The sequence below is a fragment of the Copadichromis virginalis genome, linkage group LG19 (assembly GCF_057382275.1).
Source record: "Copadichromis virginalis isolate Kocher_CV1m ecotype Utaka linkage group LG19, C_Virginalis_male_GT1.1, whole genome shotgun sequence".
NCBI lineage: Eukaryota > Metazoa > Chordata > Actinopteri > Cichliformes > Cichlidae > Copadichromis > Copadichromis virginalis.
This window is the reverse complement of record NC_140636.1, coordinates 3,847,844-3,864,576: the sequence shown is the minus strand read 5'-3', so window position 1 is coordinate 3,864,576 and position 16,733 is coordinate 3,847,844.

Genomic DNA, 16,733 nt, shown 5'->3' with positions numbered 1-16,733 from the left:
ACTTTTGATAGAAGACTCGGATACACATGTTTATGGCTTTATCTTATAGAACTCAAGGTCTCCGTGCTGGGCAAACAGGTTTTGCAGCTGTTTGAGCTAAGATTTCCAAGTTATTCACATAATGAAAACCTATACTTTGTTTCGGTCGAGTTCCCCATTCAAAATGCATGTAACAGTGAGAAACGCACTGTCTTGGCGAAAGAAAGCGTTTTTGTACAACTTCATAGAAATAGCTGTAACTTTTGATAGAAGACTCGGATACACATGTTTATGGCTTTATCTTATAGAACTCAAGGTCTCCGTGCTGGGCAAACAGGTTTTGCAGCTGTTTGAGCTAAGATTTCCAAGTTATTCACATAATGAAAACTTATACTTTGTTTCGGTCGAGTTCCCCATTCAAAATGCATGTAACAGTGAGAAACACACTGTCTTGGCGAAAGAAAGCGTTTTTGTACAACTTCATATAAATAGCTGTAACTTTTGATAGAAGACTCGGATACACATGTTTATGGCTTTATCTTATAGAACTCAAGGTCTGCGTGCTGGGCAAACAGGTTTTGCAGCTGTTTGAGCTAAGATTTCCAAGTTATTCACATAATGAAAACCTATACTTTGTTTCGGTCGAGTTCCCCATTCAAATGCATGTAACAGTGAGAAACGCACTGTCTTGGCGAAAGAAAGCGTTTTTGTACAACTTCATAGAAATAGCTGTAACTTTTGATAGAAGACTCAGACAAACATGTTTATGGCTTCATCTTATAGAACTCAAGGTCTACGTGCTGGGAAAACAGGTTTTGCAGCTGTTTGAGCTAAGATTTCCAAGTTATTCACATAATGAAAACCTATACTTTGTTTCGGTCGAGTTCCCCATTCAAAATGCATGTAACAGTGAGAAACGCACTGTCTTGGCGAAAGAAAGCGTTTTTGTACAACTTCATATAAATAGCTGTAACTTTTGATAGAAGACTCGGATACACATGTTTATGGCTTTATCTTATAGAACTCAAGGTCTCCGTGCTAGGCAAACAGGTTTTGCAGCTGTTTGAGCTAAGATTTCCAAGTTATTCACATAATGAAAACCTATACTTTGTTTCGGTCGAGTTCCCCATTCAAAATGCATGTAACAGTGAGAAACGCACTGTCTTGGCGAAAGAAAGCGTTTTTGTACAACTTCATAGAAATAGCTGTAACTTTTGATAGAAGACTCGGATACACATGTTTATGGCTTTATCTTATAGAACTCAAGGTCTCCGTGCTGGGCAAACAGGTTTTGCAGCTGTTTGAGCTAAGATTTCCAAGTTATTCACATAATGAAAACCTATACTTTGTTTCGGTCGAGTTCCCCATTCAAATGCATGTAACAGTGAGAAACGCACTGTCTTGGCGAAAGAAAGCGTTTTTGTACAACTTCATATAAATAGCTGTAACTTTTGATAGAAGACTCAGACAAACATGTTTATGGCTTTATCTTATAGAACTCAAGGTCTCCGTGCTGGGAAAACAGGTTTTGCAGCTGTTTGAGCTAAGATTTCCAAGTTATTCACATAATGAAAACTTATACTTTGTTTCGGTCGAGTTCCCCATTCAAAATGCATGTAACAGTGAGAAACGCACTGTCTTGGTGAAAGAAAGCGTTTTTGTACAACTTCATATAAATAGCTGTAACTTTTGATAGAAGACTCGGATACACATGTTTATGGCTTTATCTTATAGAACTCAAGGTCTCCGTGCTGGGCAAATAGGTTTTGCAGCTGTTTGAGCTAAGATTTCCAAGTTATTCACATAATGAAAACCTATACTTTGTTTCGGTCGAGTTCCCCATTCAAATGCATGTAACAGTGAGAAACGCACTGTCTTGGCGAAAGAAAGCTATTTTGTACAACTTCATATAAATAGCTGTAACTTTTGATAGAAGACTCAGACAAACATGTCTATGGCTTTATCTTATAGAACTCAAGGTCTCCGTGCTGGGAAAACAGGTTTTGCAGCTGTTTGAGCTAAGATTTCCAAGTTATTCACATAATGAAAACCTATACTTTGTTTCGGTCGAGTTCCCCATTCAAAATGCATGTAACAGTGAGAAACGCACTGTCTTGGCGAAAGAAAGCGCTTTTGTACAACTTCATATAAATAGCTGTAACTTTTGATAGAAGACTCGGATACACATGTTTATGGCTTTATCTTATAGAACTCAAGGTCTCCGTGCTGGGCAAACAGGTTTTGCAGCTGTTTGAGCTAAGATTTCCAAGTTATTCACATAATGAAAACCTATACTTTGTTTCGGTCGAGTTCCCCATTCAAAATGCATGTAACAGTGAGAAACGCACTGTCTTGGCGAAAGAAAGCGTTTTTGTACAACTTCATAGAAATAGCTGTAACTTTTGATAGAAGACTCGGATACACATGTTTATGGCTTTATCTTATAGAACTCAAGGTCTCCGTGCTGGGCAAACAGGTTTTGCAGCTGTTTGAGCTAAGATTTCCAAGTTATTCACATAATGAAAACCTATACTTTGTTTCGGTCGAGTTCCCCATTCAAATGCATGTAACAGTGAGAAACGCACTGTCTTGGCGAAAGAAAGCGTTTTTGTACAACTTCATAGAAATAGCTGTAACTTTTGATAGAAGACTCGGATACACATGTTTATGGCTTTATCTTATAGAACTCAAGGTCTACGTGCTGGGAAAACAGGTTTTGCAGCTGTTTGAGCTAAGATTTCCAAGTTATTCACATAATGAAAACTTATACTTTGTTTCAGTCGAGTTCCCCATTCAAATGCATGTAACAGTGAGAAACGCACTGTCTTGGCGAAAGAAAGCGTTTTTGTACAACTTCATATAAATAGCTGTAACTTTTGATAGAAGACTCAGACAAACATGTTTATGGCTTTATCTTATAGAACTCAAGGTCTACGTGCTGGGAAAACAGGTTTTGCAGCTGTTTGAGCTAAGATTTCCAAGTTATTCACATAATGAAAACCTATACTTTGTTTCGGTCGAGTTCCCCATTCAAATGCATGTAACAGTGAGAAACGCACTGTCTTGGCGAAAGAAAGCGTTTTTGTACAACTTCATATAAATAGCTGTAACTTTTGATAGAAGACTCAGACAAACATGTTTATGGCTTTATCTTATAGAACTCAAGGTCTACGTGCTGGGAAAACAGGTTTTGCAGCTGTTTGAGCTAAGATTTCCAAGTTATTCACATAATGAAAACCTATACTTTGTTTCGGTCGAGTTCCCCATTCAAAATGCATGTAACAGTGAGAAACGCACTGTCTTGGCGAAAGAAAGCGTTTTTGTACAACTTCATATAAATAGCTGTAACTTTTGATAGAAGACTCGGATACACATGTTTATGGCTTTATCTTATAGAACTCAAGGTCTCCGTGCTGGGCAAACAGGTTTTGCAGCTGTTTGAGCTAAGATTTCCAAGTTATTCACATAATGAAAACCTATACTTTGTTTCGGTCGAGTTCCCCATTCAAAATGCATGTAACAGTGAGAAACGCACTGTCTTGGCGAAAGAAAGCGTTTTTGTACAACTTCATAGAAATAGCTGTAACTTTTGATAGAAGACTCGGATACACATGTTTATGGCTTTATCTTATAGAACTCAAGGTCTCCGTGCTGGGCAAACAGGTTTTGCAGCTGTTTGAGCTAAGATTTCCAAGTTATTCACATAATGAAAACCTATACTTTGTTTCGGTCGAGTTCCCCATTCAAATGCATGTAACAGTGAGAAACGCACTGTCTTGGCGAAAGAAAGCGTTTTTGTACAACTTCATATAAATAGCTGTAACTTTTGATAGAAGACTCAGACAAACATGTTTATGGCTTTATCTTATAGAACTCAAGGTCTCCGTGCTGGGAAAACAGGTTTTGCAGCTGTTTGAGCTAAGATTTCCAAGTTATTCACATAATGAAAACTTATACTTTGTTTCGGTCGAGTTCCCCATTCAAAATGCATGTAACAGTGAGAAACGCACTGTCTTGGCGAAAGAAAGCGTTTTTGTACAACTTCATAGAAATAGCTGTAACTTTTGATAGAAGACTCGGATACACATGTTTATGGCTTTATCTTATAGAACTCAAGGTCTACGTGCTGGGAAAACAGGTTTTGCAGCTGTTTGAGCTAAGATTTCCAAGTTATTCACATAATGAAAACTTATACTTTGTTTCGGTCGAGTTCCCCATTCAAATGCATGTAACAGTGAGAAACGCACTGTCTTGGCGAAAGAAAGCGTTTTTGTACAACTTCATAGAAATAGCTGTAACTTTTGATAGAAGACTCAGACAAACATGTTTATGGCTTCATCTTATAGAACTCAAGGTCTACGTGCTGGGAAAACAGGTTTTGCAGCTGTTTGAGCTAAGATTTCCAAGTTATTCACATAATGAAAACCTATACTTTGTTTCGGTCGAGTTCCCCATTCAAATGCATGTAACAGTGAGAAACGCACTGTCTTGGCGAAAGAAAGCGTTTTTGTACAACTTCATATAAATAGCTGTAACTTTTGATAGAAGACTCAGACAAACATGTTTATGGCTTTATCTTATAGAACTCAAGGTCTACGTGCTGGGAAAACAGGTTTTGCAGCTGTTTGAGCTAAGATTTCCAAGTTATTCACATAATGAAAACCTATACTTTGTTTCGGTCGAGTTCCCCATTCAAAATGCATGTAACAGTGAGAAACGCACTGTCTTGGCGAAAGAAAGCGTTTTTGTACAACTTCATATAAATAGCTGTAACTTTTGATAGAAGACTCGGATACACATGTTTATGGCTTTATCTTATAGAACTCAAGGTCTCCGTGCTGGGCAAACAGGTTTTGCAGCTGTTTGAGCTAAGATTTCCAAGTTATTCACATAATGAAAACCTATACTTTGTTTCGGTCGAGTTCCCCATTCAAAATGCATGTAACAGTGAGAAACGCACTGTCTTGGCGAAAGAAAGCGTTTTTGTACAACTTCATAGAAATAGCTGTAACTTTTGATAGAAGACTCGGATACACATGTTTATGGCTTTATCTTATAGAACTCAAGGTCTCCGTGCTGGGCAAACAGGTTTTGCAGCTGTTTGAGCTAAGATTTCCAAGTTATTCACATAATGAAAACCTATACTTTGTTTCGGTCGAGTTCCCCATTCAAATGCATGTAACAGTGAGAAACGCACTGTCTTGGCGAAAGAAAGCGTTTTTGTACAACTTCATATAAATAGCTGTAACTTTTGATAGAAGACTCAGACAAACATGTTTATGGCTTTATCTTATAGAACTCAAGGTCTCCGTGCTGGGAAAACAGGTTTTGCAGCTGTTTGAGCTAAGATTTCCAAGTTATTCACATAATGAAAACTTATACTTTGTTTCGGTCGAGTTCCCCATTCAAAATGCATGTAACAGTGAGAAACGCACTGTCTTGGTGAAAGAAAGCGTTTTTGTACAACTTCATATAAATAGCTGTAACTTTTGATAGAAGACTCGGATACACATGTTTATGGCTTTATCTTATAGAACTCAAGGTCTCCGTGCTGGGCAAACAGGTTTTGCAGCTGTTTGAGCTAAGATTTCCAAGTTATTCACATAATGAAAACCTATACTTTGTTTCGGTCGAGTTCCCCATTCAAATGCATGTAACAGTGAGAAACGCACTGTCTTGGCGAAAGAAAGCGTTTTTGTACAACTTCATATAAATAGCTGTAACTTTTGATAGAAGACTCAGACAAACATGTTTATGGCTTTATCTTATAGAACTCAAGGTCTCCGTGCTGGGAAAACAGGTTTTGCAGCTGTTTGAGCTAAGATTTCCAAGTTATTCACATAATGAAAACTTATACTTTGTTTCGGTCGAGTTCCCCATTCAAAATGCATGTAACAGTGAGAAACGCACTGTCTTGGTGAAAGAAAGCGTTTTTGTACAACTTCATATAAATAGCTGTAACTTTTGATAGAAGACTCGGATACACATGTTTATGGCTTTATCTTATAGAACTCAAGGTCTCCGTGCTGGGCAAATAGGTTTTGCAGCTGTTTGAGCTAAGATTTCCAAGTTATTCACATAATGAAAACCTATACTTTGTTTCGGTCGAGTTCCCCATTCAAATGCATGTAACAGTGAGAAACGCACTGTCTTGGCGAAAGAAAGCTATTTTGTACAACTTCATATAAATAGCTGTAACTTTTGATAGAAGACTCAGACAAACATGTTTATGGCTTTATCTTATAGAACTCAAGGTCTCCGTGCTGGGAAAACAGGTTTTGCAGCTGTTTGAGCTAAGATTTCCAAGTTATTCACATAATGAAAACTTATACTTTGTTTCGGTGGAGTTCCCCATTCAAATGCATGTAACAGTGAGAAACGCACTGTCTTGGCGAAAGAAAGCGTTTTTGTACAACTTCATATAAATAGCTGTAACTTTTGATAGAAGACTCGGATACACATGTTTATGGCTTTATCTTATAGAACTCAAGGTCTCCGTGCTGGGCAAACAGGTTTTGCAGCTGTTTGAGCTAAGATTTCCAAGTTATTCACATAATGAAAACCTATACTTTGTTTCGGTCGAGTTCCCCATTCAAAATGCATGTAACAGTGAGAAACGCACTGTCTTGGCGAAAGAAAGCGTTTTTGTACAACTTCATAGAAATAGCTGTAACTTTTGATAGAAGACTCGGATACACATGTTTATGGCTTTATCTTATAGAACTCAAGGTCTCCGTGCTGGGCAAACAGGTTTTGCAGCTGTTTGAGCTAAGATTTCCAAGTTATTCACATAATGAAAACCTATACTTTGTTTCGGTCGAGTTCCCCATTCAAATGCATGTAACAGTGAGAAACGCACTGTCTTGGCGAAAGAAAGCGTTTTTGTACAACTTCATATAAATAGCTGTAACTTTTGATAGAAGACTCAGACAAACATGTTTATGGCTTTATCTTATAGAACTCAAGGTCTCCGTGCTGGGAAAACAGGTTTTGCAGCTGTTTGAGCTAAGATTTCCAAGTTATTCACATAATGAAAACCTATACTTTGTTTCGGTCGAGTTCCCCATTCAAAATGCATGTAACAGTGAGAAACGCACTGTCTTGGCGAAAGAAAGCGTTTTTGTACAACTTCATATAAATAGCTGTAACTTTTGATAGAAGACTCGGATACACATGTTTATGGCTTTATCTTATAGAACTCAAGGTCTCCGTGCTGGGCAAACAGGTTTTGCAGCTGTTTGAGCTAAGATTTCCAAGTTATTCACATAATGAAAACCTATACTTTGTTTCGGTGGAGTTCCCCATTCAAATGCATGTAACAGTGAGAAACGCACTGTCTTGGCGAAAGAAAACGTTTTTGTACAACTTCATAGAAATAGCTGTAACTTTTGATAGAAGACTCAGACAAACATGTTTATGGCCTTATGTTATAGAACTCAAGGTCTCCGTGCTGGGCAAATAGGTTTTGCAGCTGTTTGAGCTAAGATTTCCAAGTTATTCACATAATGAAAACCTATACTTTGTTTCGGTCGAGTTCCCCATTCAAAATGCATGTAACAGTGAGAAATGCACTGTCTTGGCGAAAGAAAGCTATTTTGTACAACTTCATAGAAATAGCTGTAACTTTTGATAGAAGACTCGGATACACATGTTTATGGCTTTATCTTATAGAACTCAAGGTCTCCGTGCTGGGAAAACAGGTTTTGCAGCTGTTTGAGCTAAGATTTCCAAGTTATTCACATAATGAAAACTTATACTTTGTTTCGGTCGAGTTCCCCATTCAAATGCATGTAACAGTGAGAAACGCACTGTCTTGGCGAAAGAAAGCGTTTTTGTACAACTTCATATAAATAGCTGTAACTTTTGATAGAAGACTCAGACAAACATGTTTATGGCTTTATCTTATAGAACTCAAGGTCTACGTGCTGGGAAAACAGGTTTTGCAGCTGTTTGAGCTAAGATTTCCAAGTTATTCACATAATGAAAACCTATACTTTGTTTCGGTCGAGTTCCCCATTCAAAATGCATGTAACAGTGAGAAACGCACTGTCTTGGCGAAAGAAAGCGTTTTTGTACAACTTCATAGAAATAGCTGTAACTTTTGATAGAAGACTCGGATACACATGTTTATGGCTTTATCTTATAGAACTCAAGGTCTCCGTGCTGGGCAAACAGGTTTTGCAGCTGTTTGAGCTAAGATTTCCAAGTTATTCACATAATGAAAACCTATACTTTGTTTCGGTCGAGTTCCCCATTCAAATGCATGTAACAGTGAGAAACGCACTGTCTTGGCGAAAGAAAGCTATTTTGTACAACTTCATAGAAATAGCTGTAACTTTTGATAGAAGACTCAGACAAACATGTTTATGGCTTTATCTTATAGAACTCAAGGTCTCCGTGCTGGGAAAACAGGTTTTGCAGCTGTTTGAGCTAAGATTTCCACGTTATTCACATAATGAAAACCTATACTTTGTTTCGGTCGAGTTCCCCATTCAAATGCATGTAACAGTGAGAAACGCACTGTCTTGGTGAAAGAAAGCGTTTTTGTACAACTTCATATAAATAGCTGTAACTTTTGATAGAAGACTCGGATACACATGTTTATGGCTTTATCTTATAGAACTCAAGGTCTCCGTGCTGGGCAAACAGGTTTTGCAGCTGTTTGAGCTAAGATTTCCAAGTTATTCACATAATGAAAACCTATACTTTGTTTCGGTCGAGTTCCCCATTCAAATGCATGTAACAGTGAGAAACGCACTGTCTTGGCGAAAGAAAGCGTTTTTGTACAACTTCATATAAATAGCTGTAACTTTTGATAGAAGACTCAGACAAACATGTTTATGGCTTTATCTTATAGAACTCAAGGTCTCCGTGCTGGGAAAACAGGTTTTGCAGCTGTTTGAGCTAAGATTTCCAAGTTATTCACATAATGAAAACTTATACTTTGTTTCGGTCGAGTTCCCCATTCAAAATGCATGTAACAGTGAGAAACGCACTGTCTTGGTGAAAGAAAGCGTTTTTGTACAACTTCATATAAATAGCTGTAACTTTTGATAGAAGACTCGGATACACATGTTTATGGCTTTATCTTATAGAACTCAAGGTCTCCGTGCTGGGCAAATAGGTTTTGCAGCTGTTTGAGCTAAGATTTCCAAGTTATTCACATAATGAAAACCTATACTTTGTTTCGGTCGAGTTCCCCATTCAAATGCATGTAACAGTGAGAAACGCACTGTCTTGGCGAAAGAAAGCTATTTTGTACAACTTCATATAAATAGCTGTAACTTTTGATAGAAGACTCAGACAAACATGTTTATGGCTTTATCTTATAGAACTCAAGGTCTCCGTGCTGGGAAAACAGGTTTTGCAGCTGTTTGAGCTAAGATTTCCAAGTTATTCACATAATGAAAACTTATACTTTGTTTCGGTGGAGTTCCCCATTCAAATGCATGTAACAGTGAGAAACGCACTGTCTTGGCGAAAGAAAGCGTTTTTGTACAACTTCATATAAATAGCTGTAACTTTTGATAGAAGACTCGGATACACATGTTTATGGCTTTATCTTATAGAACTCAAGGTCTCCGTGCTGGGCAAACAGGTTTTGCAGCTGTTTGAGCTAAGATTTCCAAGTTATTCACATAATGAAAACCTATACTTTGTTTCGGTCGAGTTCCCCATTCAAATGCATGTAACAGTGAGAAACGTACTGTCTTGGCGAAAGAAAGCGTTTTTGTACAACTTCATATAAATAGCTGTAACTTTTGATAGAAGACTCAGACAAACATGTTTATGGCTTTATCTTATAGAACTCAAGGTCTACGTGCTGGGAAAACAGGTTTTGCAGCTGTTTGAGCTAAGATTTCCAAGTTATTCACATAATGAAAACCTATACTTTGTTTCGGTCGAGTTCCCCATTCAAAATGCATGTAACAGTGAGAAACGCACTGTCTTGGCGAAAGAAAGCGTTTTTGTACAACTTCATATAAATAGCTGTAACTTTTGATAGAAGACTCGGATACACATGTTTATGGCTTTATCTTATAGAACTCAAGGTCTCCGTGCTGGGCAAACAGGTTTTGCAGCTGTTTGAGCTAAGATTTCCAAGTTATTCACATAATGAAAACCTATACTTTGTTTCGGTCGAGTTCCCCATTCAAAATGCATGTAACAGTGAGAAACGCACTGTCTTGGCGAAAGAAAGCGTTTTTGTACAACTTCATAGAAATAGCTGTAACTTTTGATAGAAGACTCGGATACACATGTTTATGGCTTTATCTTATAGAACTCAAGGTCTCCGTGCTGGGCAAACAGGTTTTGCAGCTGTTTGAGCTAAGATTTCCAAGTTATTCACATAATGAAAACCTATACTTTGTTTCGGTCGAGTTCCCCATTCAAATGCATGTAACAGTGAGAAACGCACTGTCTTGGCGAAAGAAAGCGTTTTTGTACAACTTCATATAAATAGCTGTAACTTTTGATAGAAGACTCAGACAAACATGTTTATGGCTTTATCTTATAGAACTCAAGGTCTCCGTGCTGGGAAAACAGGTTTTGCAGCTGTTTGAGCTAAGATTTCCAAGTTATTCACATAATGAAAACTTATACTTTGTTTCGGTCGAGTTCCCCATTCAAAATGCATGTAACAGTGAGAAACGCACTGTCTTGGTGAAAGAAAGCGTTTTTGTACAACTTCATATAAATAGCTGTAACTTTTGATAGAAGACTCGGATACACATGTTTATGGCTTTATCTTATAGAACTCAAGGTCTCCGTGCTGGGCAAACAGGTTTTGCAGCTGTTTGAGCTAAGATTTCCAAGTTATTCACATAATGAAAACCTATACTTTGTTTCGGTCGAGTTCCCCATTCAAATGCATGTAACAGTGAGAAACGCACTGTCTTGGCGAAAGAAAGCGTTTTTGTACAACTTCATATAAATAGCTGTAACTTTTGATAGAAGACTCAGACAAACATGTTTATGGCTTTATCTTATAGAACTCAAGGTCTCCGTGCTGGGAAAACAGGTTTTGCAGCTGTTTGAGCTAAGATTTCCAAGTTATTCACATAATGAAAACTTATACTTTGTTTCGGTCGAGTTCCCCATTCAAAATGCATGTAACAGTGAGAAACGCACTGTCTTGGTGAAAGAAAGCGTTTTTGTACAACTTCATATAAATAGCTGTAACTTTTGATAGAAGACTCGGATACACATGTTTATGGCTTTATCTTATAGAACTCAAGGTCTCCGTGCTGGGCAAATAGGTTTTGCAGCTGTTTGAGCTAAGATTTCCAAGTTATTCACATAATGAAAACCTATACTTTGTTTCGGTCGAGTTCCCCATTCAAATGCATGTAACAGTGAGAAACGCACTGTCTTGGCGAAAGAAAGCTATTTTGTACAACTTCATATAAATAGCTGTAACTTTTGATAGAAGACTCAGACAAACATGTTTATGGCTTTATCTTATAGAACTCAAGGTCTCCGTGCTGGGAAAACAGGTTTTGCAGCTGTTTGAGCTAAGATTTCCAAGTTATTCACATAATGAAAACTTATACTTTGTTTCGGTGGAGTTCCCCATTCAAATGCATGTAACAGTGAGAAACGCACTGTCTTGGCGAAAGAAAGCGTTTTTGTACAACTTCATATAAATAGCTGTAACTTTTGATAGAAGACTCGGATACACATGTTTATGGCTTTATCTTATAGAACTCAAGGTCTCCGTGCTGGGCAAACAGGTTTTGCAGCTGTTTGAGCTAAGATTTCCAAGTTATTCACATAATGAAAACCTATACTTTGTTTCGGTCGAGTTCCCCATTCAAATGCATGTAACAGTGAGAAACGCACTGTCTTGGCGAAAGAAAGCGTTTTTGTACAACTTCATATAAATAGCTGTAACTTTTGATAGAAGACTCAGACAAACATGTTTATGGCTTTATCTTATAGAACTCAAGGTCTCCGTGCTGGGAAAACAGGTTTTGCAGCTGTTTGAGCTAAGATTTCCAAGTTATTCACATAATGAAAACTTATACTTTGTTTCGGTCGAGTTCCCCATTCAAAATGCATGTAACAGTGAGAAACGCACTGTCTTGGTGAAAGAAAGCGTTTTTGTACAACTTCATATAAATAGCTGTAACTTTTGATAGAAGACTCGGATACACATGTTTATGGCTTTATCTTATAGAACTCAAGGTCTCCGTGCTGGGCAAATAGGTTTTGCAGCTGTTTGAGCTAAGATTTCCAAGTTATTCACATAATGAAAACCTATACTTTGTTTCGGTCGAGTTCCCCATTCAAATGCATGTAACAGTGAGAAACGCACTGTCTTGGCGAAAGAAAGCTATTTTGTACAACTTCATATAAATAGCTGTAACTTTTGATAGAAGACTCAGACAAACATGTTTATGGCTTTATCTTATAGAACTCAAGGTCTCCGTGCTGGGAAAACAGGTTTTGCAGCTGTTTGAGCTAAGATTTCCAAGTTATTCACATAATGAAAACTTATACTTTGTTTCGGTGGAGTTCCCCATTCAAATGCATGTAACAGTGAGAAACGCACTGTCTTGGCGAAAGAAAGCGTTTTTGTACAACTTCATATAAATAGCTGTAACTTTTGATAGAAGACTCGGATACACATGTTTATGGCTTTATCTTATAGAACTCAAGGTCTCCGTGCTGGGCAAACAGGTTTTGCAGCTGTTTGAGCTAAGATTTCCAAGTTATTCACATAATGAAAACCTATACTTTGTTTCGGTCGAGTTCCCCATTCAAATGCATGTAACAGTGAGAAACGTACTGTCTTGGCGAAAGAAAGCGTTTTTGTACAACTTCATATAAATAGCTGTAACTTTTGATAGAAGACTCAGACAAACATGTTTATGGCTTTATCTTATAGAACTCAAGGTCTACGTGCTGGGAAAACAGGTTTTGCAGCTGTTTGAGCTAAGATTTCCAAGTTATTCACATAATGAAAACCTATACTTTGTTTCGGTCGAGTTCCCCATTCAAAATGCATGTAACAGTGAGAAACGCACTGTCTTGGCGAAAGAAAGCGTTTTTGTACAACTTCATATAAATAGCTGTAACTTTTGATAGAAGACTCGGATACACATGTTTATGGCTTTATCTTATAGAACTCAAGGTCTCCGTGCTGGGCAAACAGGTTTTGCAGCTGTTTGAGCTAAGATTTCCAAGTTATTCACATAATGAAAACCTATACTTTGTTTCGGTCGAGTTCCCCATTCAAAATGCATGTAACAGTGAGAAACGCACTGTCTTGGCGAAAGAAAGCGTTTTTGTACAACTTCATAGAAATAGCTGTAACTTTTGATAGAAGACTCGGATACACATGTTTATGGCTTTATCTTATAGAACTCAAGGTCTCCGTGCTGGGCAAACAGGTTTTGCAGCTGTTTGAGCTAAGATTTCCAAGTTATTCACATAATGAAAACCTATACTTTGTTTCGGTCGAGTTCCCCATTCAAATGCATGTAACAGTGAGAAACGCACTGTCTTGGCGAAAGAAAGCGTTTTTGTACAACTTCATATAAATAGCTGTAACTTTTGATAGAAGACTCAGACAAACATGTTTATGGCTTTATCTTATAGAACTCAAGGTCTCCGTGCTGGGAAAACAGGTTTTGCAGCTGTTTGAGCTAAGATTTCCAAGTTATTCACATAATGAAAACTTATACTTTGTTTCGGTCGAGTTCCCCATTCAAAATGCATGTAACAGTGAGAAACGCACTGTCTTGGTGAAAGAAAGCGTTTTTGTACAACTTCATATAAATAGCTGTAACTTTTGATAGAAGACTCGGATACACATGTTTATGGCTTTATCTTATAGAACTCAAGGTCTCCGTGCTGGGCAAACAGGTTTTGCAGCTGTTTGAGCTAAGATTTCCAAGTTATTCACATAATGAAAACCTATACTTTGTTTCGGTCGAGTTCCCCATTCAAATGCATGTAACAGTGAGAAACGCACTGTCTTGGCGAAAGAAAGCGTTTTTGTACAACTTCATATAAATAGCTGTAACTTTTGATAGAAGACTCAGACAAACATGTTTATGGCTTTATCTTATAGAACTCAAGGTCTCCGTGCTGGGAAAACAGGTTTTGCAGCTGTTTGAGCTAAGATTTCCAAGTTATTCACATAATGAAAACTTATACTTTGTTTCGGTCGAGTTCCCCATTCAAAATGCATGTAACAGTGAGAAACGCACTGTCTTGGTGAAAGAAAGCGTTTTTGTACAACTTCATATAAATAGCTGTAACTTTTGATAGAAGACTCGGATACACATGTTTATGGCTTTATCTTATAGAACTCAAGGTCTCCGTGCTGGGCAAATAGGTTTTGCAGCTGTTTGAGCTAAGATTTCCAAGTTATTCACATAATGAAAACCTATACTTTGTTTCGGTCGAGTTCCCCATTCAAATGCATGTAACAGTGAGAAACGCACTGTCTTGGCGAAAGAAAGCTATTTTGTACAACTTCATATAAATAGCTGTAACTTTTGATAGAAGACTCAGACAAACATGTTTATGGCTTTATCTTATAGAACTCAAGGTCTCCGTGCTGGGAAAACAGGTTTTGCAGCTGTTTGAGCTAAGATTTCCAAGTTATTCACATAATGAAAACTTATACTTTGTTTCGGTGGAGTTCCCCATTCAAATGCATGTAACAGTGAGAAACGCACTGTCTTGGCGAAAGAAAGCGTTTTTGTACAACTTCATATAAATAGCTGTAACTTTTGATAGAAGACTCGGATACACATGTTTATGGCTTTATCTTATAGAACTCAAGGTCTCCGTGCTGGGCAAACAGGTTTTGCAGCTGTTTGAGCTAAGATTTCCAAGTTATTCACATAATGAAAACCTATACTTTGTTTCGGTCGAGTTCCCCATTCAAATGCATGTAACAGTGAGAAACGTACTGTCTTGGCGAAAGAAAGCGTTTTTGTACAACTTCATATAAATAGCTGTAACTTTTGATAGAAGACTCAGACAAACATGTTTATGTCTTTATCTTATAGAACTCAAGGTCTCCGTGCTGGGAAAACAGGTTTTGCAGCTGTTTGAGCTAAGATTTCCAAGTTATTCACATAATGAAAACTTATACTTTGTTTCGGTGGAGTTCCCCATTCAAATGCATGTAACAGTGAGAAACGCACTGTCTTGGCGAAAGAAAACGTTTTTGTACAACTTCATAGAAATAGCTGCAACTTTTGATAGAAGACTCGGATACACATGTTTATGGCTTTATCTTATAGAACTCAAGGTCTCCGTGCTGGGAAAACAGGTTTTGCAGCTGTTTGAGCTAAGATTTCCAAGTTATTCACATAATGAAAACTTATACTTTGTTTCGGTGGAGTTCCCCATTCAAATGCATGTAACAGTGAGAAACGCACTGTCTTGGCGAAAGAAAGCGTTTTTGTACAACTTCATATAAATAGCTGTAACTTTTGATAGAAGACTCGGATACACATGTTTATGGCTTTATCTTATAGAACTCAAGGTCTCCGTGCTGGGCAAACAGGTTTTGCAGCTGTTTGAGCTAAGATTTCCAAGTTATTCACATAATGAAAACCTATACTTTGTTTCGGTCGAGTTCCCCATTCAAAATGCATGTAACAGTGAGAAACGCACTGTCTTGGCGAAAGAAAACGTTTTTGTACAACTTCATAGAAATAGCTTTAACTTTTGATAGAAGACTCAGACAAACATGTTTATGGCTTTATCTTATAGAACTCAAGGTCTACGTGCTGGGAAAACAGGTTTTGCAGCTGTTTGAGCTAAGATTTCCAAGTTATTCACATAATGAAAACCTATACTTTGTTTCGGTCGAGTTCCCCATTCAAATGCATGTAACAGTGAGAAACGCACTGTCTTGGCGAAAGAAAGCTATTTTGTACAACTTCATAGAAATAGCTGTAACTTTTGATAGAAGACTCAGACAAACATGTTTATGGCTTTATCTTATAGAACTCAAGGTCTACGTGCTGGGAAAACAGGTTTTGCAGCTGTTTGAGCTAAGATTTCCAAGTTATTCACATAATGAAAACCTATACTTTGTTTCGGTCGAGTTCCCCATTCAAATGCATGTAACAGTGAGAAACGCACTGTCTTGGCGAAAGAAAGCTATTTTGTACAACTTCATATAAATAGCTGTAACTTTTGATAGAAGACTCAGACAAACATGTTTATGTCTTTATCTTATAGAACTCAAGGTCTCCGTGCTGGGCAAACAGGTTTTGCAGCTGTTTGAGCTAAGATTTCCAAGTTATTCACATAATGAAAACTTATACTTTGTTTCGGTTGAGTTCCCCATTCAAATGCATGTAACAGTGAGAAACGCACTGTCTTGGCGAAAGAAAGCGTTTTTGTACAACTTCATAGAAATAGCTGTAACTTTTGATAGAAGACTCGGATACACATGTTTATGGCTTTATCTTATAGAACTCAAGGTCTCCGTGCTGGGCAAACAGGTTTTGCAGCTGTTTGAGCTAAGATTTCCAAGTTATTCACATAATGAAAACCTATACTTTGTTTCGGTCGAGTTCCCCATTCAAATGCATGTAACAGTGAGAAACGCACTGTCTTGGCGAAAGAAAGCGTTTTTGTACAACTTCATATAAATAGCTGTAACTTTTGATAGAAGACTCAGACAAACATGTTTATGGCTTTATCTTATAGAACTCAAGGTCTACGTGCTGGGAAAACAGGTTTTGCAGCTGTTTGAGCTAAGATTTCCAAGTTAT